Source organism: Tamandua tetradactyla, chromosome 8 (genome assembly GCF_023851605.1).
Source record: "Tamandua tetradactyla isolate mTamTet1 chromosome 8, mTamTet1.pri, whole genome shotgun sequence".
Classification (NCBI taxonomy): domain Eukaryota; kingdom Metazoa; phylum Chordata; class Mammalia; order Pilosa; family Myrmecophagidae; genus Tamandua; species Tamandua tetradactyla.
The window spans coordinates 7,022,025-7,049,820 of NC_135334.1; the positions used below are offsets into that span (position 1 = coordinate 7,022,025).

The 27,796-nt window shown below is 39.4% G+C and overlaps 1 protein-coding gene and 1 long non-coding RNA gene across 3 annotated transcripts in view; one reads left to right on the top strand and one right to left on the bottom strand.

Annotated features, from left to right (window-relative positions):
* The window catches only part of BARX2 (BARX homeobox 2), an 84,257-nt gene that overhangs the window by 17,859 nt on the left and 38,602 nt on the right, over positions 1–27,796 (bottom strand). The gene's annotated exons all lie outside the window — the stretch shown is intronic.
* On the top strand, positions 6,772–26,956 carry LOC143644025 (uncharacterized). Its single transcript, XR_013156452.1, has 3 exons — positions 6,772–6,963; positions 13,829–14,014; positions 26,790–26,956. It is a non-coding gene; the product is annotated as an uncharacterized LOC143644025 (long non-coding RNA).

The following is a 27,796-nucleotide window of genomic DNA, read 5'->3' on the forward strand; positions in this document are numbered from 1 at the left end:
ATTTAATATCAAAAGGAACTATTCATTAACTGATATTTATATTATATAAATATAAATGAATATGGGAAACACCCTAAAATATACCATTAAGAGAGTAAGTAAGGTGTAGAACAATCTGCATTATCATGAACAAAAAATTCTGTGTGTTTCTATAAATGCATAAAAAAGGTCTAGAAAGATAGTCACCAAACTATTAAAAGGGATACCTCTGGGGAAGGGCTGGCCGTGAAATGGTACAAAAAGGCACCTCCACTTAATACTCTAAACATGTATTCAATCCTGCCACAAATATGTATTGGGCATCTATTATGGGCCACACTTTGTTCTGGAGCTGGGGATATGATATATGCGTCTCACCTTCTGGAGCTTCCATTTCAGTAGGGGAGGCAGAAGGCCACAAAATATGTAATACAAACCAGATAGTGATAAATCCACAATGAAAAGCACACCAGTGTGTGATGATGGAGGTGGATGGGGGCAGTCAAGGAAGGCTTCTATGCAAACGTGATATTCCAGCAGGTAGCTGACTCCAGCAAAGAGGAGAGCCTGGAGGAGATACGGAGGGCGGGCGAGCACTCCAGGCTGAGGAATCAGCACATGCAAAGAGCTAAGGTGGGAACGAGCATATGTTCAAAGAAAAGTGAAAAGGTCTCAGGTGACTGAGCAGAATGAGCAAAGGGGGAGTCACAGGGCATAAAAATGGGGAGACATCTTCTGGGACCACATCCTGGAGGGTCTCATAGAACACGGCAAATCATTTAGAGTTCATTTAGAATGTAACAGAAGGCCATTGGGGATTTTGATCTGGGGAAGGAGATGATGTGGTTTATGTTAAGTTCGCTCTGGCTGCTGTGTGTAGTCTGACCTGGGAGAGGCGAGTGTGGGAGCAGAGAAACCAGTCAGGCGGCAGTGCGACATTCTAGAGCTGGGAGGTAGCAGCCAGGATAATGAGAAGCGGTCAAATCGGGGTACATTTTGCAGTTAGAATTGAAAGAGTTTGTGGCAGGACTGAATGTCAGGTCTAAGAGAAAAAGCACTGCACCTGACGACTGAGGGTGTTATTTACTAAGATGGAAGGTCTGGGCGTGGATCGGGAAGGGGTGGGAAAATCAAGATTCCTACTGTAGGTAAGTTGCTGCTAGTTATCCAAGTGGACATGTCGAGGAGGCAGCTGGGTAAGCCAATCTAGGTTTTAAAGAAGAGGTCAGGTTGGAGACACAACTTTGACTCCTGGGAATGTAAGTGGTGTTTAGAGTCATAGGATTGCATGAAATCACTCAGGGAGCACGGAGAACAAAGACATAAGGGGATCCAAGGATGGAGTCCTGGGGCACTCCAGGATCTGGGGACACAAGAGGAGGAGAAGCCCCCCAAGGCACCATGGTCATCCCAATACCTAAGTGACATGTCTGTGTTATTACACTTTACCACAAGCATGTACCATTATTGTAATTTTAAAAAAGAAAGACTAAACGAGCATTAAGTTTCATTCTTATTCTAAAGTTGTATTTTTTTTTCCTTACATGTTGTGTTTTTAATTGTCCATTTCTACATTTAACAGTTGCAACTATCGGTTCTTATTTACAGAGGACTGGAGTTTTGCTTTCATTGGCATGCACCACCTTCCACCCCACGTGGACACAGTGTCAACAGTCTTGAACTGTGTTTCCACACGGACCATACTGATGTAAAATTGGGCAATTCCACATCGTCAAGAGCCGCTTGGGGTAGGCTCCAAAGTTTTAATATCCATTCAATCTGTCAAAATATAATTATTAATTTACTTTTGAATCTACAAATAGTTAAAATTTCTGAAAGCTGGGTAAGGAAAACCAATCTAGAAATCCCAGCGATGGAGTAGAAAATACAATTATTTTTACCACCACGCTAGTTAAAAATACTTCACGGATCTCCTGCTATGAAAAGGGGAACCTCTTAGCTACCTCTGAATTCAAGGATCTAAGGAATTGTATCCCTTTAAGATAGACGGTATATGAGTCCATAAGCTAGGAAGAACCATACTCTTTCAAATAAAATACAAGCTATTTAATGTGGAGAAATTATAGTTTTTTCAACAAGTGATACTGGAACAAACTGATATTCATATGCAAAGAAAAACAAAATAATTTGACCTATACTTTACACCTTAAAAGAAATAACTCAAAAATGGATCATAGACCTAAGGGTAAACACAAATCTATAAATAGAAGATAACATAGGAGAAACACAAATCTATAAATGTTTTAGAAGATCACATAGGAGAAAGTCTTTTCAACTTTGAGTTAAGGAGAGAATTCTTAGATACAACATCGAAAGCATAATCCATAAAAGAACAAATTGATAAAGTGGTCTTCATCAAAATGTAAAATATTTGCTCTGCTAAAGTCACTACTAAGAGAATGAAAAGATGAGCTACAGACTGGAAGAAAATATTTGCAAATCATACAACTGACAAATTATTTGTATCTAGAATATATAAAGTACTTACTCTCCAAGCTCAACAATATGATCCAATTTGTGCCAGTTTGAAAAGATTTATGCACCTTAATCCTACTCCAATTACATGGAGACAACCTTTTCTCTTAATCTCTATTCAAAACATAGGTTGGAAACTTGATTAGGTTATCTCCATGGAGATGTGATGTACCCAACTGTGGGTATAAACTTTTGAATAGAAAGAAATGTGACTCCACCCATCCCAAATGGGTCTTGATTACTTTACCAGAATCCTTTAAAAGAGGAAGCATTCTGGAAAAGACTTGAGATTCTGAGAGGGAAGAGAATGAAGACAGAATGGCAAGAGCCACGAAGCAGAGAGCCCAGAGACTTTTGGAGATGATGAAGCAATATGTCTCCAGGGGAACTAGATGAAACAAGAAGCGTGGAGAGAAAGTTAGCAGACCTCGTGTGCCTTTCAGGTTGAGGGAGAAACCCTGAACTTCATCAGTCTTTCTTGAGTGAAGGTAACCTCTTGTTGGTGCCTTTACTTGGACATTTTACAGACTTGCTTTAATTGGGACATTTTCTCGGTCTCAGAACTGTAAACTAGCAATTTACTGAATTCCGCCTTTTAAAAGCCATTCCGTTTCCGGTAAATTGCATTCCAGCAACTAGCAAACTAGAACACAATTAAAAATCAAGTAAAAACTTTGAACAGACACTTTATCAAAGAGGATACATGGATGGAAAATAAGCACATGAAAAATGCTCTCTATTATTAGTCATTAGGAAAATGCAAATTAAAACCACAATAAGAGACCATTTACACCTACTAGAAGGGCCTAAAATTTTAAAAACTGACCATACCAAAGGTTGTTGAGAACAAAGGGTCACCAGGACACTCCTACATTGTTGGTGGGTAGGCAAAATGGTTCAGCCATTTTAGAAAACATATTGGCAGTTCCTTATTATAAAGTTAAGCATGTAGTTATTATATGACTCCACAATCTTCCTAAAAGATACTAACCCAAGTGAAAAGAAAACCTATGTGAACACAAAATCTTATATGCAAATGTCTTTAGCAGAGTTATTTAGTAATATCAAAGACTGGAAAAAACCCAAATGTGTCTCAGCAGGGGAATGGAAAAACAGACTGTGGTATATTCATACAAAGAACACTACTCCGAAAAAAAGGGAACAAACTACCTATACTCAACACCATGGATGAATCTCAAATGAATTATGCTATGCCAAAGAAGTCAAACTCAAAAGTCTACAATTCCATCTATAGTACATTATGAAAAAGGCAAAACTGGAGGGCTGGAGAACAGATCAGTGGTTCCCATAAGTTAAGGGTGGGGAAGAGTTTGACTATATAGGAATAAGACAGGAAAATTTTTTTGGGAGTAGGGGTGTGATAGGACTGTTTTGTTTCTTTGTTGTGCTGGCAGCTACACGACTATCCATTTATTAAAATTCATGAGTGAACACCAAAATAGTGAATATATTGTATATAAATTAAAATAAAGTTAAAATTAACAACAGACTTAATAAATATCTTAATGGCTATTTTGTTTTTTATTACTGTTACACATTTAGCATAAAAGAAAACTCAAACAACCCAGAAACATATAAAGAAGTAGAAGGCTCCCTTCACTCATTTCAATCCCAAATCTTAAGGGGCAATCCCAAATCTTAAGGGGCAACTTTCAGAGTTATCCTTAGGTACAAAAATAAATATGGTGCAAATCTAGTAATATGTATGTCAATCTATTGAAATATATCGCAAATTTTTTTGTAAAACAGCTAATAAATTACCAGGAATGGTCTGAAAAACTGAAAAAACTATCTGGGGGACTACCACAATCAAATACATATTGTACAGCAGTCTGGAATGGGTGGAAGGGCCGAGATTACAGCACAGAACTTTGTCTCCCAAGCTGTGGGGGCTAGCACCCATCCCCCACTGATACAGTGGGCTGTTATGGAGTTACTGCCATGTGGGAAAAAGAAGCAGTCTCTGCTAGGAGCAAGGAAGGTAGCTCAACCAAGCTCTAATTGCACAATTAATCAAAAAAATTGGACTGCTGAATACACGTTCTGAACACAGATAAACCTGGAGCAAGTGTGAAAGGAAACTGGAAATTTCTCCCTGGCAGAGAAGAGGCAGGGCTGATGAAAAAAATACAGAGGCTTTTGAAATGGGTCAAGTCCAGAATACTGGAAAACAACAATGTCCCAAGAAAAGGGTTGCATATAGCCAGGAAACAACTCTAGCTCTTGATTGGCAAACCCGAGAGGTTAGGGTCTAGTCCTGAAAATGATTTTTTAAAACTTTTTAGCTGCTCATTAAATTAAGCTGCAAGCATTCTTAGGTTTCACCATTGCCCAAAACAAGGGCAGAGTTAAGGTATGTCTGAGAGGCAAAGTAACTAGTCAGGTGACAGAGATAATTTCCTAAAAAGTATACCTTTCCCAAGAAAAGGGGGAGGTGAGGGGCCAGCATAAGTGGTAGCTCTTAATTAGAGAATTCAGACCCCAGTGGCTGGAAAACTGAAATAGCTTAAGCCTGCCTTACACATCAGTCTCTGTCTCAACCACACCCCTGGCAGAGGCAGGGTCTGCTGAGAATTAAAGAACCACACCATTTTAGGCTGGAGGGGAAATGTAGGTCTGACAAACACCACCTGCTGGACAGGACAAAAAAACACAGTAGAAAGAGGCTTCACAGGAAGGACCAGCAGCCTGCTGGGTCACATCCTCAGGGAACCTCGATACCGGTTACACCCATCCTGAGTCCTGTGCCAATCTTGTCTGGGAAAATCTCACTGGGGTAGATGCTACCTGGCACATCAACATTCAGAGGAACAAGAGCTGGAAAAATTCTGATCAGTTAAACAGAAGCTAAGCTAGAGGTGAGAATAAGTTGAATTGAATGTCAAAGAACAGTTAGAGAACAAAGCCAACCAATAAGAACACCTTAAGCAAAAGAGACAAAACAACCTCCAGAATAAAATAATCAAGGAAATCAGATGCCTAGACACAAGAAAAAAAATCACAAGTCATAATACTAGGAAGAAATAACATATGGCCCAGTCAAAGGAACAAACTAACACTTCAAATGAGGTACAGGAATTGAAAAAAATAATTAAAGATGTTCAAACAAATCTTCTAAATCAAATCAATGAGTTGAAGGAAGAGATTACAAAAGAGATGAAGGATATAAAGAAGACATTGGGTGGCTATAAAGAAGTTCTCAAAAACTTGAAAAAACAAATGGCAGAAATTTTGGGAATGAAAGGCACAATGGAAGAGATGAAAAGAGACATACAACAGCAGATGTGAAGAGGCAGAAGAAATGATTAGTGAAGTAGAAGACAGGACATCTGAAACCCTAGAGACAAAAGAACAGATGGGGAAAAGAATGGAAAAATAAGAGCAGGTTGTAGGGAATTGAATGACAACATGAAGTACTCAAATATATATGTTATGGGTATCCCAGAAGGAGAAGAGGAGAGAAAAGGGGCAGAAAGAATAATGGAGGAAATCATCACTGAAAGTTACACAACTCTTATGAAAGACACTGCATACCCCAAAAAGAACAGATCCAAACAGACCTACTCCAAGATGCTTACTAATCAGACTGTCAAATGTCAAAGAAAAAAAGAGAATTCTGAAAGCAGCAAGAGAATAGAAATCCACTACATTCAAGGGAAGTTCAATAAGACTGTGTGCAGATTTCTCAGCAGAAGCCATGGAGGCAAGAAGGCAGTGGTATGATATATGTAAGATACTGAAAGAGATAAATTGACAGCCAGGAATTCTTTATCTGGCAAAACTGTCCTTCAAAAATGAGGGAGAGTTTTAAATATTTTCAGACAAACAGACACTGAGGGAGTCTGTGACTAAGAGACTTGCTCTATAAGAAATACTAAAGGGAGCACTACATAGGAAAAAACAGGAGAGAGAGAGAGGTAGGGAGAAGAGTGTAGAAATGAAGAATATCAGTAAGGGTGATAAGAGAGAACAATATTTAAAAAATGGAAATGATCTCATACAGGTTTTGGTGGTGAATGCATAAGTGTGATCATACTAGGAACCACTGATTGCTTACTTCAGATGGATTGCATGGTGTATGAATAAACTGCTTAAAAAATAAACAGAAAGATACAAGTGCTGGAGAAAATGTGGAGAAAGAAATGTATCTTTTCACTGTTGGTAGGGAAGTAGAATGGTGCAGCCCCTCTGCAAGATCATGTGACATTTTCACAGGAGGCTAAGTATAGGGTTGCCATATGATCCTGCAACCCCATTATTAGGTATATACTTGGAGGAAGTGAAGGCAGGGTCACAAATGGACATTTGCACGTTAGAGTTTATGGTGGCAGTATCCACAATTTGCAATGGATGGAGGTGGCCTAAGGGTACATCAACTGATGAATGGAAGGGCAAACTATGGTGTATACAGACAATGGAATACTGAGAGACTGCAAGAAAGAATGAAGATATGAGGCATGCAACTAGGTGAGCAGACCTTGAGGACATTATGTTGAGTGTAGTTAAGCCAGAAACGAAAAGACAAATATTGTAAGGCCTCACTAATATGGACTGGCTGTAATGTAAAAACTCTGAGAACTGCATTTGAGAGCAGAGGTTATCAGGCAATAAAATATGGGCAGAGATTGGGCAATCAGTGATTAAGGAGTCAGAATATTTCATAAGGCTTACTGTAAAGGTTCCTTATAGCAGATATATCTATTCCTGAGTTTTAACTATTATTTCTAAATTCTGAGATGCTGAGCTCATTGTGTATGACCCGCTTGTTTCCTGGATCTTTGGATATCTGTGTGACACCTAAAATTCAGAATTAGAGCTCTGCAGCTGTGAAAATCAGCATTACCCCATATAGCAACAGTTAAAGAAGTTGAAAAAGAGATCAGACTTCAATTAGAGATATGAATGAAGCTGATCCAGTTAGGACTAAAGTAAATCAGAATACAGGATAAAGGATGATATTGACTATATTTTAAAACTTAAACTTCTGTATGAGACCAAAGGAAGAGATGAAATTTTGGTACAAAATTTATATCATCTGTAGCACAATAACTAATTTAACTTGAATGGTCAGTTTATTTAAACAATATAAGTACATAGAACCTTAAATAAGGAGTGTGAGCTCGTTATTTTCTACAGGTGAAAGCAATACCCCAATACAGCCCAGAGTAATCTGGGCAGAAAATTAAAAAGTATTTGCAAAGTCCCCTTGAGGGACTGGAGAAAAATGTGGAAATATTAAACTGCCCCACTTCTGGGATTCCTGATAGTCTTCCAAGCATTTGGGAATACCAATTTAATAAGCTGGGCTCTCAATCATGGGACTTGCCCTTAGGAAGTCTATTACTGCACAGGAGAAGCTAAGACTATAATTATGCCTAAGAGTCACCCCCAGGGAACCTCTTTTATTGCTCAGATGTGGCCTCTCTTTCTGTTAACTCTGCATAGAAACTCACTACCCTTCCCCCCACATGGAATGTGACTCCCGGGGGTGTAAATCTCCCTGGCAATGAGGGACATGACTCCTGGGGATGAGCAACGCCCTGGCATTGTGGGATGAGAAAGCCTTCTTTACCAAAAGGGGAAAAAGAAATGGAATAAAATAAAGTTTCAGTATTTATGAGATTTCAAATAGATTTGAGAGGACATTCTGGAGGTTATTATTATGCATTATATAGATATTCCTTTTTAGTTTCTAGTGTATTAGAATAGCTAGAAGGGAATACCTGAAACTGTTCAATTGCAATCCAGTAGACTGGATTTTTAAAAAAAAAATTGTGTGTGTGTGTGTGAAAAATAACATACATACAAAAAAAAAAGCAATTAATTTCAAAGCATTCCTCAACAATTAGTTACAGAATAGAGGATATGAGACGCTTTGGGTGTTCTTTTTTATTTTTATTTTTCATTTTTTTGGAGTAATGAAAATGTCCTAACATTGATTGTGGTGATGAATGCACAACTATAGGTGATACGGTGAATGACTGAATGTATACTTTGGATGATTATATGGTATGTGACTATAACTCAATAAAATTGCATTAAAAAAAGAATTCTAGAAGTCTGTGGGGAATTTGAGTCATCAGAATTCTGAGAATCCGTTGCTCTTTAGAAAATCATTCAAACTGGAAAAAGAACGATCCTTCCCAGAGAGCTGCAGTCCGGAAAGTAAATGTATAAAGCTGCTGCACGGAGGTGGTGGGGGAGAAGGCTGGGGGAGAGGGCTGGGGTGGGGGGGTGGTGAGAGTTGGGAAACTATATAGGTGAGACAGAGTGGTAAATTATTAGAGGCTGCCGATGAGTCTGCAACTTTGAGAAGGGAAGGCTGTTTAGAAAAGATTTCAGAAAACATTTTAGGTAATATACTGTATAAAATCCATAAATACACTCCTTTAAGATAAACTAAAGATCTTCACATTTAAAGCTTCTGAGGTTAGATTTCTGTTATCTTTGAATATAATTCCGTACCTACTCTGGGCCACCATGGAAATGGTGGGTTATATTATAGATAAGAATGCCTGTTTCTGTTCTATTGAATTAGCACCTGATTCAATAGAACCCTAGTACTATTCTAGTTTAACTGTTGTGCTTTCTTAGGGAGTTTAGTTTTCTAGTAAAACAAGTCCTCCCTCTTTATTCTTTCTCAAAATTTCCTTGGCTATTGTCATTCATTTACTTTAAGTAGTTGAATCTGAGAATCAGCTGACTACCTGAGCTCTACAAAAAGGAAATCTCATTAGAAGGTGACTACAATTATACTATAGATTAATTTGGGGCAGAGAACTTGATTCTTTTGATGATCACATCCTTTGGTAGGTTGAAAAGCAACTGTTATTTAAAAATGGCTTTTGGATACTTCTGTAATTTGGTTCCCTAAAGCTCAAACTTAATGAACACCTTCATTAAAAAAAAGAAGAGGAGTCACCAATTTAAGGCAATATCCTATGGACGTGGTAATATCCTACCACGTCCATAGTTTCAGGAATCCTGACCCAATGTTCTGATGCAAATGCAGGGACAAAATTGCACTCTCTTCACCCAGGCTGAGAGTACCCCCTGATGGAAGAGGCACACACACATGTCATGATGATGCTGAGAAACATTTGGGGGGTTTCGGGAGGACCACTGCTGTACATTTCTGTGGCTGCGGTGGGGACTATCTTAAGTTGCTGGTGCTTGTTAAGGGTCTCCAAAAGTTTGGAAGGACCAAGATGGTCGGGGTGGGTGTCAGGGTGGGGATGGGGGCTGTGGGGGGCTGCAAAGCTTTGAGAATCCTGGAAGACAAACCAACAGGGAGAAGAAAAGTGAGATCAAATATGCTTTAGCCAGCTGCTTGCTGTCTTTTCTTGTTTTAATATATGACCTAATTTCCAACATAACAGCACTGGCCTAGAGCTTTAATTTCACAGAGTGCTTGTGCACCGCCATTTCATATTCTCAAAACGGTTCAGTTGGATAGCCCAACCACATATTTATATGTTGGCTAGATATCAAATTACATCTTAAAAATAAGGGGGAAACAGAAATTAATGCCTAGATTAGGGGGGCACTTTGGTTACTGAGAAGGCAAATAATGTATAGCACTAAATCAGTCTTCCTCTTTTCTAGGGAATTTTCACTGCGTGAAAATGTTGACTCAAGACAGCTGCCCCGCTATCCTGCTCATTTACATACACTTGTAAAATTCAAGCACATTATCTGCTACTGAGAGGGAGTAAAGGCTGCAATAAACCAAAGACACTGTTTAAACAAATGCATTTTTAGTTGACAAAACAAGTGCAAACATGGCCATAATGAATGCATTTTCTAATAGCTGTTTATCTTCAACCAATCCCCTGAACCAATGCTTCACTGTAAGCATGGATATCACATAACTGTATGTATCATATACCTTGAAATATTTCCCTGCCAAATGTTTGGTCTTTGTGAGAATCCAGTTTTGGATTAGAAAACCTGAGCACGTTTGTGGGAGGTGGATGCCAAGGGACATCCCAGGGAGTTTGGGAAGAGCCAGACAATTTGGGAGGCTAAGCAGAATATTTGCAGACTTGCTGATTCTGAAAACTGTTAAGTTCCTGCATGTCAATACAACTGGGCTGGACATGCCCACACAGTCCTGGGCTGTGGACCCCAGGGCCACCTCCTTGGTGGAAGTCCTCCTTCATGGCAGAAGTTACTGCTGTACTTGAACCTCACGGCACATCTCCTAGAGAATCAATGGTTCCTGCTCCAACATACCTCCTATGGGCATCCATTCCTATCCTCCCACACACCAGTCCCCAAATATACTCTCCACACCCCCATTTCCCGTTGACTGAAGCAAGGGCCAGAGGTCTGAGCGGATAAGAATCTTTAAACTGCCTGCTTGACAGATTTATGTTTCAGGAATGTGTGACCTATATATCTGCAGAAAGCTTCAGCAGGACACAAGCAACACTCAAAGACATGGGTACAGATTTATACAGGCAACCCGAAAGAGAAGTCCAGTGAAACAACTGGGTATCTATAGCTGAGTTCCTAGGCATAATCAGAAAATCACACACACACATACTACATTAAACTCCTAGGTTTACATTTCTAAAAGCTGGCTGGTAATTAAGTTGTATGTAGTGAAAGAACAGCACAACCCCCTTGGCCTCATGAAGTGGCCTTGGGCAGGGTACCCAAATGTTCTTAAGTTTCAAATTCCTCATCTATAAATCAGGGCTAACAGTAGTTTCCCTCCTAGATTATTGGGAGGATGAAATGCATTTGCATATGTAAAGTGCCCCGGTGGGCACTTAATTTATATTAGTTTCTTTTCTACCTCACTTTAGTTGCTTGATGCTCTGTGAACTGAGCCAAATTAAAGTGGGTTGAACTTATTAAGAAAAGAGACATGGGTTTGATTCCCAGACCATGCACCAAATAAATAAACAAATAAATAAATAAATAAATGGGTAATTGGAGTTGAAGGGATACAGACTGTGCAACAGGACTGATCGTAAAAATTCAGAAATGGATAGCACAATACTGCCTGATTGCAACTCAAAAATGTAAGTACACTGAATGAGCTTGAATGTGAGAATGATAGAGGGAGGAGGGCTGGGGGCACATATGAAACCAGAAGGGAAGATAGAGCATAAAGACTGAGATGGTATAATCTAGGAATGCCTAGAGTGTACAATTATAGTGACTAAATGTACAAATTAAAAAAATGTTTTTGCATGAGGAAGGACAAAGCAATGTCAATATTGCAAGGTGTTGAAAATAGATGGTAAATCATATTTTAAAACTTAAAAAAAAGGTACATGATAAACAAACTGATACATCCATACAATGGAATCCTAATCAGTGATAGAAATGGAATGAACTGTCAAGTCACACTAAGATGTGGATGAATCTTAAATGCATGTTGCTAAGTGAAAGAAGTCAGTCTGAAAAGGCTAGATACTCTGGGGTTACATTTATATGAAATTCTGGATCAAGCAAAACTATAGGGAGAGTAAAGAGAGGAGCACTGACTAGGCAAAGCATGGGGATTTTTTAGGGCAACAAGCTATTCTACATGAAACTTTAATGGTGGGCACTAACACTACGCATTTTATAAAGCCCAAAGAATCTTACAGCATAGGAAGTGAATATTATGTATACAAATTTTTAAAAAATCATTTAGGGTATAAAAATAAATAGATAGAAAGAAGAAAACAGACCTACTTGTAGATGAAGTAACCAGGGGCTGGAGGTAAGGGGAAAAGTTATTGCTTAATGGGTGCAGAGCTTCTATTTGGGGTGATAGAAAAAATGAAGTATTAGATTGCAGTGATGCAAGCACAATATTGTAAATATAATTAATACCACTTAATTATACAATTAAAAATGGTTAAATAGCAAGTCATGTTATAAATGAAGCAACAAATTTAAAGAAAAAAAAAACAGACCTATTTGTGAACTACACATGTGCATCTTGCAAAGTGAGATTCAGCAACACAGAACCTTCCAGTTTCTCTTTGGTGTGTGGAGGTGATCAAATGCCACATGGTTTGGGCTGAGAAAACCATAAGAGAGCTGAGGGAAATCAGTGGAAGGGCTAGCCTGGCCAGACGTCTCCTAAAATGGCCAAGATTCCAGAGATAATGACTTCAGTTTTGCAGGGCTGTATAAAAAAGTCAAGCACAGCTTGAGAGTCCCAAGACATGGGCCTGCCCAAGGGCGGCTCCAGAAAAGGACACAAGAAGGACCCAAAGGTGATTTCTAAAAGTGTGGGAAACCCAATGCAGCATTGCTAAACTGAATATACCTTGTCTTGTGCTGACAGTTAACTGAGGAAGGGCTGAGGGAAAGCGGTAAGTGAGCCTTAGTCCGGTCACTGTGCATCTATGCACAGAGTCTGTGTGTGTGGGAAAGAGGGAGCAGGAGGAAAGAAATACTAAGACCTCGTGATAAATACACTTATGCTTCTAGCCCTGTAAGAGTTAATGAAATGAAAGCATTCTTTACAGGTTATGGCTTTGTGCTACTAAATAAAAGAGAAAATGTTTTAAGAGGCCGACTCAAAGGCTAACAAAATGTCTTAGCCATTAAGTACCTCATAAAAAAAAAGAAAGAACATTTTGATGAGTTAAGTGTTAATGAATTAGAAACATATGGAATAAATTTACTCCAAAATCCACATGAGCGTGCCATGGTGTAGACTCTGGAATAACCGTCTACTTATATAAAAAATTAAGATGGCTCATAAAGATTTGACAAAATGAAGGACAAAGGGGTGGAGTGGGGTGAAAACATTTTGGAGATTTGGGAAAATGATCTGAGAAATTAGTACAAGACATCGGAGCACTCCCAGTAGGTTGACTGTGTATGGCCAGTTTTTCAGATTCTTCATTTTGCTAAGAGACAAGCTCAGTCTTATCACATTCAACCTGTAACATCATCAAGCTGTAGACATCCACAAAAGCAGTGGGCCATGCTGGGAGCTAAGTAAGATGGATTAAGGAAGCCCTGCAGATAGTTTTGTGAGCCTTACCATCCTGTCTAAAATTTCACACCACCCTAATGAGATCACCACCCACTGTCTAGCCTTCACCAGTCCTCACCTCCTGCAGCCAAAGAACACACTGGAAATGCAAGGTCTTTCTCCTTCCAGCCATCGTGTTTTCTCTATGACCACGTACACTGACTTCCATCCATATCTCACTGCTCACGACTGACACTTCCCAGAGCAGCTGTTGCTTAAGACAAAACTCACCCCTCCTACCTTTGTGCAGCTACAGTATGTGCTTTGTGCCCCTAATTATCCTAATTTAACTCAAACCTCGTATTAAAAATTCGTTTACCCATCTACCTTTCTCACCAGATTGCAAACTTATGTGGGTCAAAAAAATTAAGCACTTCTGCGTGCTTAATTCCAGCCCTTAACTGGACCACTTGACCTGGAATTAGAAGATTTGGGTTGGAAACCGGGTTCTGACACTTTTTGGTTCCAAGGCCTCGTCTGAGCGATTTAATACTTCCGAATTCCTGCTTTTTCCACTATTAAAAGGTAATGATAATTCTTTCCCATAAGCTTGTTGGAGGAAAACACTGGAAAGTGAGTATGGAAAAAATATTTTTCAACAGTAAAAAAATTATACCACAAAAGGCACTTTTTTCCTCCAAATACCCAATTTAGCAAACCCTCCTAAAAAAAGCACTGATTCTCCATACTGTACAGATGTCTCTACTCAGTAAGAAGCCCCAATAGAGCTTTCTTATGTTAACTAATCCATCTTGTTCCCCAGTATATTGTGCCTGACAATTTCTCACGAGGGTGCCAACTTCACAGGCACAGAATCTGTACACAGATTTACTAGGAGTGATCTTTTTTTTTTTTTTACATGGGTAGGCATCGGGAATCGAACCCGGGTCCTCTGGCATGGCAGGCAAGCATCTGTGCCTGCTGAGCCACCGTGGCCCACCCACTAGGAGTGATCTTTTGGTTCCCTATCACCATCATCAGTGAAATGGGCATAGTGCTAACTGCTAGAGATAGAAGGGAAGCAACTTCTGCCTTCAAGAAGGTAATTTTCTCATTGGGGAAATGAGACACCAAAATAAAAGGCAGGGCAGTGCGACAGTAGCTCAGTGGCAGAGTTCTCGCCTACAATGCTGGAGACCCAGGTTCAATTCCTGGTGCCTGCCCATGCAAAAATAAATAAATAAATAAAACAAAACAAAAGGCAAATAACAATACAAATAGAATATGCAAAACCATAAGTATAGAGAAGAGACCACCAGTTTGAGGGGCAGGATAGGGAGTTAATGCTTAATGAATGCAGAGTTTTTGTTTGGGGTGATGGATAAGATTTGGTAATGGATGGTGGTGATGGTAGCATAATACTATGCCTGTAATTAACACCACTGATTGTATACTTGAAAGTGGTTAAAATGGTAAATTTCACATTGTATATATGTTATCACCATTAAAAAATAAAGAATGCAAAGAAGCATGTGCCAAATTGCTGGATGGCACAAGAACCACAGGGATATAGGACAGACTGCTGTATTGCAGAGAGTTTCACATCCAACGATGCCATGGCTCATATGGAGAGGAGGAGCTGGATTATGAGGAGGGAAAGGAAGGAATGAATTTCAGAGGCACTATCAAGGAATCAACAGTTCTGTTAAACCACTAGGTCTGAGTAGGCAGAAGAGGGCCAGACATATAAGAGACACAGGAAGACTTCAAGGCTTCAGTGGTAACTGCTGGAATTGGGGGACCACAGACAGAAATAGGGAGGCCTGAGGGTGGGGATGTTTTGGGAGAGCCTTATTTCACTTGAGGTGACAATAAGATACCCATACAATGATACCCAGCAGGCAGGGAGAGACACAAATCGGTGCTTCCCAGGAGGCTCTGAGCTAGATAAGTAGATTTTATGCAGAACCAGAGCTGAAGGATTGAAAGTGGAATGCATCTCACAAGTAGATATGGTTGAGAAGAACAGAGGGTGAGGGACTTGGCTTTGGGGTACATCTTCATCAACAGGACTGGAAAGGAAAATAGGATTAGTAAAGAAAGCACAAGCTGTAGCCTAAGAAGCAGAAGGACAAGCAAGAGTGCTGGGTCAATGAAAATGGCAAAAGAGAATTTCAAGAATGAAAAACACTCAACAATGTTGCTCATTAGCGAATCTTCCAACATCGATTTTGAAATCTTTCCCCATCTCTCTCACTTCCAGTCCAATGTTCCTAATATAATTATCTTCATTAGGCAGGCTGGGAAAATGTACATGATGCCAGGGCACAAGGCAGAGTTTCCAGAAAAAGATACAGGAGATCACCTTTCTGCAAGTAGCTCAATGGGTACACAGACGAGGTCCCGATTTAACACATCCCTGTTGACTTAGAACGTCTCATGCCAAAATTCATTTGAAAAATCCAACCTGATTTTATTCTTCCCCCTGCACATTCCAATCCTAACTTAAATGTGTTCTCCATGGCTTGCCTTCTGTTGCAAAGAACTAGGAACAAAGAGGGGATAAAAAGAATTCAATTCAATTCAACCAAATATGGACTCTCACGATATCAACTGAACAAATACTGGCTGAATGCAACCAGCATGCTGAGAACAGGAGTATCTGTGGATGCATATAAACTTCTCTAGCTCTACTAAATCTTTTCAGTTAACAAGGAATTGAAGTGACAAGGTATTCACTTCTCTGGTGTCACCGTGAGAGATCCAGATTGTGGCTGCTAAAGGCAAAAGACTATATTTACATAATTCTCACCAAGGCACAAGTAAGACTTTGAAACTATGTGATTTATGGCTAGGTACACACTAAATAACAGAACACCGATACTACTTTTTCTAGCCCAGCCTCTGATAGACAAAGCCGAGGACACTGCTCAAAGTCACACAGAGAAGTTCACATCTGAACCTGCACCAGAGCTCAGACCTCCAGAGGTAAGGACAAATGTTCTATTTTCTTACCACATTGCCCTTCTAGGCAAGAACCAGCAAAATGCTGAGTGCTGTCTGGCTTAACACTTATTTTCTTCCTTTATGTGGTCTGTTTTTTTTAAGAAGCTTGAGTGTGTCAGAGATTAACAGCTAATAATCTGATGTTACCAGCCAATCTGAAATACATCTGCCTGGAAATCTCTCCTAAATAGGGCAAACACATGTTTAGGAAGAGAAGAAAAAAAGCAGGAATGGACCTTTTATTCACCACAATCTAATGATCCATCAACATTCGCAGTGATTAGTTCATTTATTACTATTGACATTATAAGAATAGCTCACCTTTGATAAGGGCTTCAGGAAGGGTCAGACTGTCTGAAAGGGAAGAGGGTCAACAGGACATTAAACTAATCTCTTGTCTTTAATTTCATCCATTATCTAAAGGCAGTGGACAGAAGGAGGAGACAAAGGAAGGCACGCTTATTGGGCTAGACTATGCATACATCAACTCTTTTAACACACATAAAGATCATCCAGCGACTAAATTATGCATCTGGAATTTGAACACAACTCTGATTGATGCACATGCTCTTTTCTTTTATAACATACTACCTTCTCCAAATTCTAAATTAGAAATTATCAGGCACTCTCCTTTCTCATATCTTAGTGCTCCAAACAGTCAATGTACATTTAGATGGAGTTAAAACCTTCTGCTTCTTCAAGGCATGACAATAGCATGGTGATGTCTTGGATTACAGAAGAATAGATCATATGCATCTCAAGACCTCCATCATTTTCATGAATGAAATTGATTCCCAATTCCCAAAGGAGTCAGGCAAAGGATAAATTTTTGTCTCTTCTTATCCATTATTTTTCACCAATGGAAAAGCAACATGGTTCCTTGTAGAAAAAGTAAACTACAGAAACGTACACATCAAAAAAGAGTTATCTATATTCCCACACACAGAAAAACCAGTGAAGTTCATAGATTTCTGAAGGATAAAGAAGGGCCTGCTGAGAGTCTCTGCTCCGCCTGGAAAAAGGGGACACCCTGGTTTTACTCCAGGTAAAAAGAGGGCAAATAGTTGTATTGCCTGGGAATCGCTGGGATTAAAATAACATATGACATGCTGAAATCAACCCAGAAATAATGACCCCATCACCACATCCAAAGGACCGAGACAAGCCACATGAGCAAGGAACTCAGATTTGTAACCAGATCCTCAGGTGTTTTCTCATTTCCCATTAGACATTCCCCCACCCCATTGACCATGTAAGAAACAGAGGGGCATTTTTATAGAAATTGTCATCATTATTTCTAAACATATACATTAATATTGCTCTAGGTTTCCCTTAATTGGTTGTTTGCTTCCCCAGCTCATAACAATTTACCAAATGCTTCAGAAAAGTAAGTACAAACACAAATAAATATCCCTCTCGAGACTAGATTCTAAGCTTAGGATTAGAGGCTCAAAAACTATCAGTTTTATCAACTGGAAAAAAAATAAGCTCATTAAACTGCAGTAGAGAATTTTACCAAGAATATTTGAAAGCACCAATTTTTGAAAAATAATATTTTTTTGCATTTAGGATCTTTACGCTGGCTACATAATAAAATGGCTATCAAAATAAGTTTTTGAATTTTGTAAGAAAAATGGAAAATTATGAAAAGACTTCAACATAATGTTCATTTTGTATGCATCACGATATAACCTAAGGATGAGGGGCCCTCCGGACTAGCTGCTGACTAGCATGATCCATCCCAGATCATCTCCCTTTTTGCTGTCACCATCAGCAAAAATAACATCCCTCAGAATAACTACCAGAACAGACTCAATCTTATTCTAAAACAGAATCAACAGCCCTCTAACAACACAAAGTATCACAACCTCTGCTATTCAGATTCAGCACAGAAAAGAGGGTTTTTGACAAACACAATTATTAGGTCTTAAAAAAGAAGAGCTCAAGCATGCAGCTTACCCTGTAGGCAGACATCCCTCTGAGGTGGTGATGGCTCTCTGCTAGTGCCAAATCCCTGGGCTCTACACTCAGTTGCCCCCTTGTTCTTTCAGGCCAGCTCCTGCTCTCCCTCTCTCATCATCTGAGAGCATGAGATTAGAGTTCTTCCAGGGGAGACCCACTGGAGAACACGGGCCAGGCTGAGTCAGGGCAGGGCAGCGCCCCTCTCTGATCTGATTATGTCCTTCTTATTTCACATCTCAGCAAAGGATTGGCAGAAGGCAGGAGTGATGCAATGTCTTTTGAAGCAAAAATAAAGACATTGGATAGATATGCTCCTAGCATACTCCAAAAGCCTCCCAAAATAGTCTCAAGAGCAGCCAAACTGTACTGTGTCAAAATCTCAATGGAAACCATTCATTCACAGAAGAGAGGAAGAACCAAAGTTGGTGCTATAGGGGTGATGTTTTTAAGTCTATAATGAGTCAGGTTCAAGTTGTCACATAATGCAATACTGACCAGTGTTGGCAACTAATTAACCCTCTTGCTACCTGCTTAGGACTTCCAGCTGGTCAGAGGTTCAAGAAGGAAATGATCAGTCCAAGCATATCAATTCCAAATATGGTTGATGGAGTCCATAATTCCTTATTATTATTAATTAGCAAAGATCTATATATTCCTTAGTTTCAAAATTCTTTGGGCATCTTACCCAAAAATAATCCATTGGAAACACGGAGCCAACTCATTTCTCCTGAGTAATTTCTGAGAAAGTTTCTATAGGAAGAGGTTACCTTGCCAAACTTCTCCATATACAAGCAACATTCCTCCTACTTTTCAACACACAGACATTTGCTCATCTTTCTTAACTGACATTCCCCTCCTCGGCTCCTAACCACACCCTCCTCTCTCCACAACAACCACTGAGCAGCATCCATCTGTCAAGGCTGGGTAAACAACCTAGTACCCAAACTTTTCTGGCATGACTCCCAAACCCTGCAAAAAGTAGCAGAACTTAAGACTCACAGTGGGAAGCTTAAATAAAAAGACATCCAGCCTTCCTCTCTGGACAAGCCCCTGGCCCTGACCCACCTGCTGACCAAATGCCAAGGCCATGCCTTTCAAGTGCTCAGATGGGGAGCAGCCAACCCATCTAGCTCAATCCTGCCTTAAAAAAAAGATTAAAACAAAGCAAGAGGGATTTTTAAAAAGCACACATTTCTGAAGTTGTATGAGTCTTTCTGGTTATGGACTTAGAGAAACATAAGTTGGAAGACAGAAGCCCAGGTAATGTCAGACCCAATATTTATGAGTCTCTAGAAATCATATCATTTGGAAGATAAGAAGAAATTCATCGGACTCAAGCTGCCCATTTACTTCAAAAGCATCTCAGGTCACTGACAGCCCCACTGAAAACTTAAAATGGCTTGGCAGCATCTTTCCTTCAGGTGGAGGGATACAAAGGAGAGTTGGAGAAAGAGGAAAAATGTTTAAAACTTAATAAAAATCTTGATAAATGTCTTATCTAAACATATCAAGGAGTGAAAGATACATTCATGCCTCAGTCCCTCGAACAATTCAGTCCGCAGAAGGAGACAAGAAGTTATCCAGTGCTCTCTAATCTTGGAAATGGTTTTCAAGCATCTGATCTTTCTTAGGGAGAAAGGAAAGATGTTTAAGGTAATGGGAGATGAATTTAATATACAAGGTCTAGCAAATGGGCTCAGCAGCACAACCATGCTTGTTCACTGAAATCTCTTGACAGCTGTAGGAAGGAAACCTTACTGTCTGGAATAGTTCTATAAAAGGATTTCCCATGACATCCGGTAAGATTTGCTGAAAAATAATGCTTTTCCTGGTGCTTCTGGGTCTAAAAGACAGAAAAGCCCATGAGGAAACCAAGGGCCAACCTGGCCCCACATGATGAAGTCACCAAAAATATCAAAGAGCCTGTCTTATTAGGCAACACTAATTAAAACTCACCATTATCATCACTCACACCACCAAGGCATTATTAAGAGCCTAATTATAGGACCTGTCATGGGGAGTGAATGGAGTCAGTTATGAAGAGCCAAAACCAGCCTTTCTCATGAAGTTTATGATGGAGGGAGGGCAAATTATCTACTATTTTTAATGAAAATCAAAGATTTAAGATTAAATAAATAACCAATTAAAAATAAAAATAACAGCACTAAATAAAAGTATAAATGAGCAATACTGTCCTACTCATCATGACTGAAAACCAGACGTTTAATGCCTAGAGCCAAAAAAGAACAATGAGCCCATTCTCTAATTACCATTTCATTATTTGGGGGTTCTGTTGACACCTCTGTTGCTATCTCTAATTATTTTTGACCTAAATTCTTTAGTCTCATGAAAATCACTAGTAATAATGTATTTGAATTTCCCACACCTGGCTCAGTTAGCATTTTCCCATACCTAGGACACTAGTCATCGAGGTACAGGGTCTTTCTTAAGCTAATACATGACTACAGTCATGGCAGAACTATAAACAGAATGCTGATTCATTCCCTACGCCTGCCTACTGCTGGCTTTCACACGCGGGGCCTAGGCAGGATTGGGAGGCTCCGGTCAGGTATACAAACAGTGTCAGGGAAGTCTAGGAAAAGCATCCGTGGGAGTCTCCCACCCACGACCCGGAGAAGACCTCACTCCATGGAGAAAAGGCTCGGGCTGTTAAACAAAGATCTGTGCCCAAACTAGCAGCTGTAATTAATACTAGAGAAGAGAAAGCTGGGGGATGAGAAATAAAGTCTACCTGCATGCTTGGAAATATTACTAGAGTCCTACATTAGAATAAAAGATTATAAGTGTGCAATTGCTGATTCTCAGGAGCTCTAGATGAGCTGTGTAAACTAGCTTAGTCTCTCAGGGCCTAAATTATACTATATCCAGAATCGAAAGGAAACAAAAGTCACATGACCCTTCTAGTTCTGAAATTAAACAATTTCAGAAAAAACTAACATTCCCCTTTTTCGTAAAAGTCTCTGAAGAATATACATTCTCAATTCCAAAACCCCTCCTTCCTGTGATATAATGGAGTTCAAAGCATTATCCAGTCTAAGTAACCTTTGAGGTAATATCCACACATGCCCTGCAACCTCTAGACTCTGAATAGCCCTTCTTCGAGAAGCTGCCTTCCCCCTTCCCTATCCTTTCCATTCCACTGTCACTCACTCTGTTCTGGAGCTTCATCTTCCATGCCTTGACCGATGAAAATACCTTTTAAATTGGTCCCCATGTCTCCCGGCTTTATGATCTTCCTAAAAATTCCTTTTCCTCATTTCACTCCCTACCTCCAAAACCTTTAGGGGCTCCCCAGTATCCAGAAGACCAAGTTAAATTTCATGGAATGATTATCAAACCCCTTGACAAACAGAACCCGGCTCCAGCTCATCTTTCTAATCAAATGTCTACTCAGCCCCTCCTGCTCCCTCCTCAAGGTACACAAAACACAGAGCCCACTCTGGTTTCCTGCCTCTGCTCATACTGGCCCTACAGATGGATGGTGGTTATGGCCCAGCTCAAGAGTCCAACAACCCTGGACTTGGGAGTAACCCCACCACCTGCTAACTGTGTGGCCTTTGACAAACGTCTTGTTTATTCCACCTGCAAAACATGTAGTTTATGGTGGAGATAATAATAACATGCACAATATGAAATAATTAGAATAAGCAAACTCGTAGAGTCAGGATCTAGAATACATGTTACCAGGGGGCAAGGACAGAGGTAGGGAACAGGGAGTTGGGGTTAAAATGTACAAAGTTCTTCCTATTTGGAACGAGGGAAATGTTTTGGTAACAGATGATGGTGATGGCAGCACAGCATTGCAAATGCAGTTAGCACCACTGAAATACATATCTGAATGTGGTTAAAAGGGGAAATGTTAGGTGATATAAATGGTGATAGAATAAAACTTTTCAAAAAATCCACAAAACTGCACTACCCAAAATCCACAAAACTGCACTACCCAAAATCCACAAAACTGCACTACCCAGTGAACTCTAAGTTAAACCATGGGCTATATCGTTACTAGTACAATAATAAAAATGGTTATCATCAATTGTAACAAATGTACCACACCAAAGCAAGGTGTTAATAACAGAGTAGTATATGGGAATCCTGCATTTTATGCGTGATTGTTCTGTAACAAATTCTCTAATAGATATAATAATAATAATAACACAAAGCTCCTAAGGATACTGTGAAAATTAAACGAGATGACCCATGTAAAGTGCTTAGCGTGGTACCTAGGAAGGACTAGGTTCACGTTTTAAATTATTAAAATAAATTGACCCCTAGCAATTTTTTAAGGCAAAACTCAAATTCCACCTGCAAGGAAAAATTATTTTCCAAATATATCTAAGAATACCTTACTCAAACTCCTACTGCATTTAAATATGCAAACATAATTTAGCAGCAAATAGCTCTCTCTTTTCAGGGTTTACTTTTTCAGGGTTTTATAATGATATATTATACAATATATAATAACACAGAGAACACAAAACTTTGTGTTATTCTCCTTTGTATCCACTTCAAAACTTATTTCAGTGCTGGGCAAATAAGTGGCACTAAATTAATAGTTCTTCACTATCTCAAGTACAATAGCCTTTCCTCATTCCAAGTTCCTTCCCATATATTTGATAAATTACTTATTTGGCCCTTATAAACACCTTATATTATTACTTAAAATTTGAGCATGAAATTTCCGGCCACAACCAAACACCTTCAGGACAGGAATCCTATTTTATATCTGATTATCTTCCACAGAGACTATCCTTATGAGTCTTAATCCTGGTTGCAAACAAAAATCACCTGGGGAGCTTTTAAAAAATACTGATTCCCAACTCCACTCCCCACCCCTCCACCCCAAGACTCTGATGTAACTGGCCAGTGTTTGGGCCCGGTGGTTCTATTCTGTAGCCAGGGTTGAGAAGCAAACTCATCACCATGTACACATCCCAAGTCAACAAATTCTTGTCAATTTCCTTATTGGTATGTTTGTAGACTGTAATTAAACCTTCCAAGTCTTCTTATCTCTGGGCTGATAAATCCGTTTTCTCTGAAGTTTCCCTTTACTGTCTTCCTGATCCTACCTCACCCTTGAGACCACAGTGCAGTTAGAGACTCTCCATCCAAGCACAGCTCATCGAAAGATTTAAGGTGCTAGATTTACCCACCATGATGCCATTATTCCAGATTATTCTCTCTGATGTCCATTCTCTGCTAGTCTTTAGACTCAGCTCACCATGGAGCATCACCATAGCACAATCAGAAGACTGGGAACTTTGGTGTGGTACAGATCTATTCCAAAAGCCCGACCAATAATTTACTTGGAAAGAATCTTATTACAACACAGGCTTGTCTACAATGTGACCACAAAGCTTATACTCTGAAGAGGAGGACCACAGTGCCAGTGGTCCAGGCTTAAAGATCCTCTGGGATAGTGACACTGCAACACACCCAAGAGCAGGTAAGTCAGTGGGAGTCTAGATGCAGGATGCTGAGTTCATCTCTTACTCCCCCTCAGCTCTCTCAGGCCCAGAGGCCAGACCCCTATGTCCACCCCACTGGTCAGCAGAAAACTGGAGGATTCTTCTCCAGAGGAACCAAATGGACACAGCAAAAGACCAGCTGACACAGATATTTAAGGCTCCCTCATGGCCTGCTCCCTGCCTGGACACCTGTCTTATTTTTGTAGAGGTTTCTATAACAATTACCAGAGACTGGTTGGTTTAAACAACAGGAATTTATTTTCCCTTCAGTTTGGGAGGCTAGAAGTCCAAATCAAGATCATCAGCAGGACACTTTCTCTGAAGTCTGTAGCATTCTGGTGGCAGCTTGCTGGCACTCCATAACTCAATCTCTGCCTCTGTCGTTCGGCCATCTCTCTCCCTGGGCCTGTCGCCTCCTACTGGGTCCAAATCTCTTCTGCCTATAAGGACTCCGGTTGTGCTGGATTAAGGATTACCATGTCTCAGTGCGGCCTCATCTCAACTAATCACAGCTTCAAAAATCTTATTTACAAATAAATGAGTTCACGTCCACGGCACTGGTGATGAGGGCCTGAACAGGCCTTTACAGGGGACACAAATCAATCTGTAACAACACCTCATGATGAAACCTGCTAATCCATGGGTGGTATCACATTCATTTAGGAGCAGGCTCCCCACCATCTCACCCCTGCCAATCCAGGGTTGAAGGTTCCATTCTTGTACATGAAAAGTCAGCCCAAGAGATGAAACATCTGAGGAACACCTCTAACACAAACGACAGAAACCAACACACAGAAATAAAGGGAAACTGGCGTAACCAGAGACATTTCAGGGGTATAAGAAAACTGAGACAGAAAAGTATCACTAATATCCTCAGAGCTGTTTGTGTATAACCTGGTAGTTCTCTGGAACTCTTGGTATCTGTGTGATACCTGAGACTCAGAGTTCTACAGCTCTAAAAGTCAGTATTACTCCATACAGCAGCTGTTTAGAAGGTAAAAAAAAAAGAGAGATCAGACTTCAATTAGCGATATGAATGAAACAGGCTTGGTTAGGACTGAGGTAAACCAGAATACAGGGTAAAGGATGATACTGACTGCATTTTACAACTTCAACATGTGTATGAGATCAAAGAAAGAGATGATTATTTGGTACAAAATTTATATTTTTTGTAGCACACTAAGTTAACCTGCATGGTCAGTTGATTTAAACAACATATTTACATGGAACCTAGATCAAAGAATGAGATCTTGTTATTTTGTACAGTTTAATGTAACACCCCAATACATCCCAGAGTATCCCATTAAGGGATTGGGGGAGAATGTGCAAATATTAAACTTTCCCACCTCGGGAATTCCTGCTATTCTCACGCGTTATTAGGGACTCCCAATTTAATAAATCAAGCCCTCAATCTGGGGGCTTGCCCATATGAAACTTACTCCTGCAAAGGAGAAGCTAAGCCTACTTATAATTACGCCTAAGAGTCACCACCAGAGAACCTCTTTTACTGCTCAGAGGTGGCCTCTCTCTCTCAGCCAACTGCAAATAAACTCACTGCCCTCATCCGTACATGAGACATGACTCCCAGGGATGAGCTGGGACCTAGCATCACGGGACTGAGTGCCTTCTTGACCAAAAAGGGGAAAAGAAACAGAACAAAATAAAGTTTCAGCGGCTAAGAGATTTCAGAGTTGAACGGTCATTCTGGAGGTTAGTCTTATGCATTATATAGATATTCCTTTTTAGTTTCTAGTGTATTAGAAAAGCCAGAAGGAAATGCCTAAAACTGTTGAACTGTAATCCAGTAGACTTGACTCCTGATGATGACTGTATAACTATATAGCTTTAATTGTGTGACTGTGTGATTACAAAAACCTTGTAACTGACACTCCATTTAACCAGCATATGGGCAGATGAATAATAAAATAAATACAAAAAAAAATATCCTCAGAGAGATGAGAAAAAAATACAAAATTCATGAAATGGGACACTGTTACAAAAAGAAACAAGAAAGAATTTTTTGAAAAGTAAAATATAATTGTTGAATTCTGAAACAGAAGACAAGAGTTGGAAAATAAAGTTGAGAAAAAACACAAAAAGTAGATCAAAAGCACATGAATATGGTAGAGCAAAAAACACAAAACTACAGAGAAAATAATATTAACAACCAGTGTCAGGTACTGCTGTTTGTATTTATGTTTATATAAATGTAAGCATTTTATATTTATGACTTCATTTGATCTTCACAGTAGGGTACTATCAAAGTGCCCATTTTATAGATGAGGCTACCGATGCACAGATAATTGAACAACCTCTAAAGTTCCAGAGATAATACACAGCTGAGTCAGGATACAAGCACAGGATATGAAGAGAAAGATTAAAAAATTACTGGATCAACCATGCAGTTGATCCAGGGTATGCAATACCCAATAAACAGAAGTTACAGAGAGGAAAATTTCTAAACTAAAATACTGAATGCTCTGAATTGAATGAAAAAAAAGACTCAGCGAAGCACATGCTTATTCTAAAATTTCAGAACACATAGGCTAGAAATAAAGTCCTGAAAGTTTCCAAAGAGGGAAAAAAATCCCTGGCCACATACAATTATTATTTTATTAAAAAAAATTACATTATTTTTATTGTGGTAGTATATACATAACACCAAACTAACCATTTTAAAATTTTAAGTGTACAGTTCAGTAATATTAATTTTATAATGTTGCACTACCATCACCACTATCCATTACCAAAACTTTTCATCACACAGAAACTCCATACCCAAGTAAGCATTAACTCCCAATTACTCCCTACCCCAATCCCCACCTACACTATTTTCTGTCTCTATGTATTTACTTATTCTAGATACTTCATATAAGTGGAATAATATATTTTTTCTTTTGTAGCTGACATTTCACTCGGCGTAACGATTTCAAGGTCCCTCCATGTTGCAGCATGTGTCAGAAGTTCATTCCCTCATACGTGTACTACATTTGGTTCATCCATTCATCTGGTGATGGACAGTTGGGTTGGTTCCTCCTTTTGGTAACTGTGACTAAAGCCGCTATGGAAAATGATGTACAAGTATCTGCTTGAGCCCCTATTTTCAATTCTTTCGGATATATGCCTAAAAGCGGAATTGCTAGGTCATATGGTAATTCTATATTTATCTTTTTGAGGAACCATCAAACTGGTTTCCTCAGCAGCTGCACTGTTTTACATTCCCCCCAACAACGTGCACGGGCTCCAGTTTCTCTGTATCCTAGTCAACACTTGTTATTTTCCGGTTTTTTAATAATAGCCACCCAGTGGGTGTGCAGTGGTATCTCACTGTGGTTTTAATTTGCATTTCCCTAATGACTAATGAGACAACACTGAGCATCTTTTCACATGCTTAGTGGCCATTTGTATATCTTCTCTGGAGAAATGTCTATTTAAGTCATTAGCCCATTTTTTTTTTAATTTGGTAATTTGTCATTTTGCTATTGGGTTGCATGAGTTCTTTACATACTCCAGATATTAACCCTCATCAGGTTTATAATTTGCAACTGTTTTCTCCAATTCTGTAGTTGGTGTTTTCACTTTCTTGACAATTTCCTTTGATGCACAAAAATTATTTAATGTTAAGTACATTAAAGTAACCTGCATTTTTGTTATCATAATAAAAGTGTAAGATTATTAGTTAAAATATACCTGTGGCAGATCTAAACTTTACTAGCTCTTCCAAAGCTATAAATTCTAAAAAAATGGTGAATGAACACCAATTACTATATCAAATATTTTCACTTGTCACTGCAGCAACTAAAAGATGTGCCTGTTTTCAGAAAAGAAAAATCAAAGTTTATGGTTCAGCCAACTAAACAACCAAGCCCCTGGAATGTCTGTGTAGTGGGGGAGGTGGGGATTCCATCAA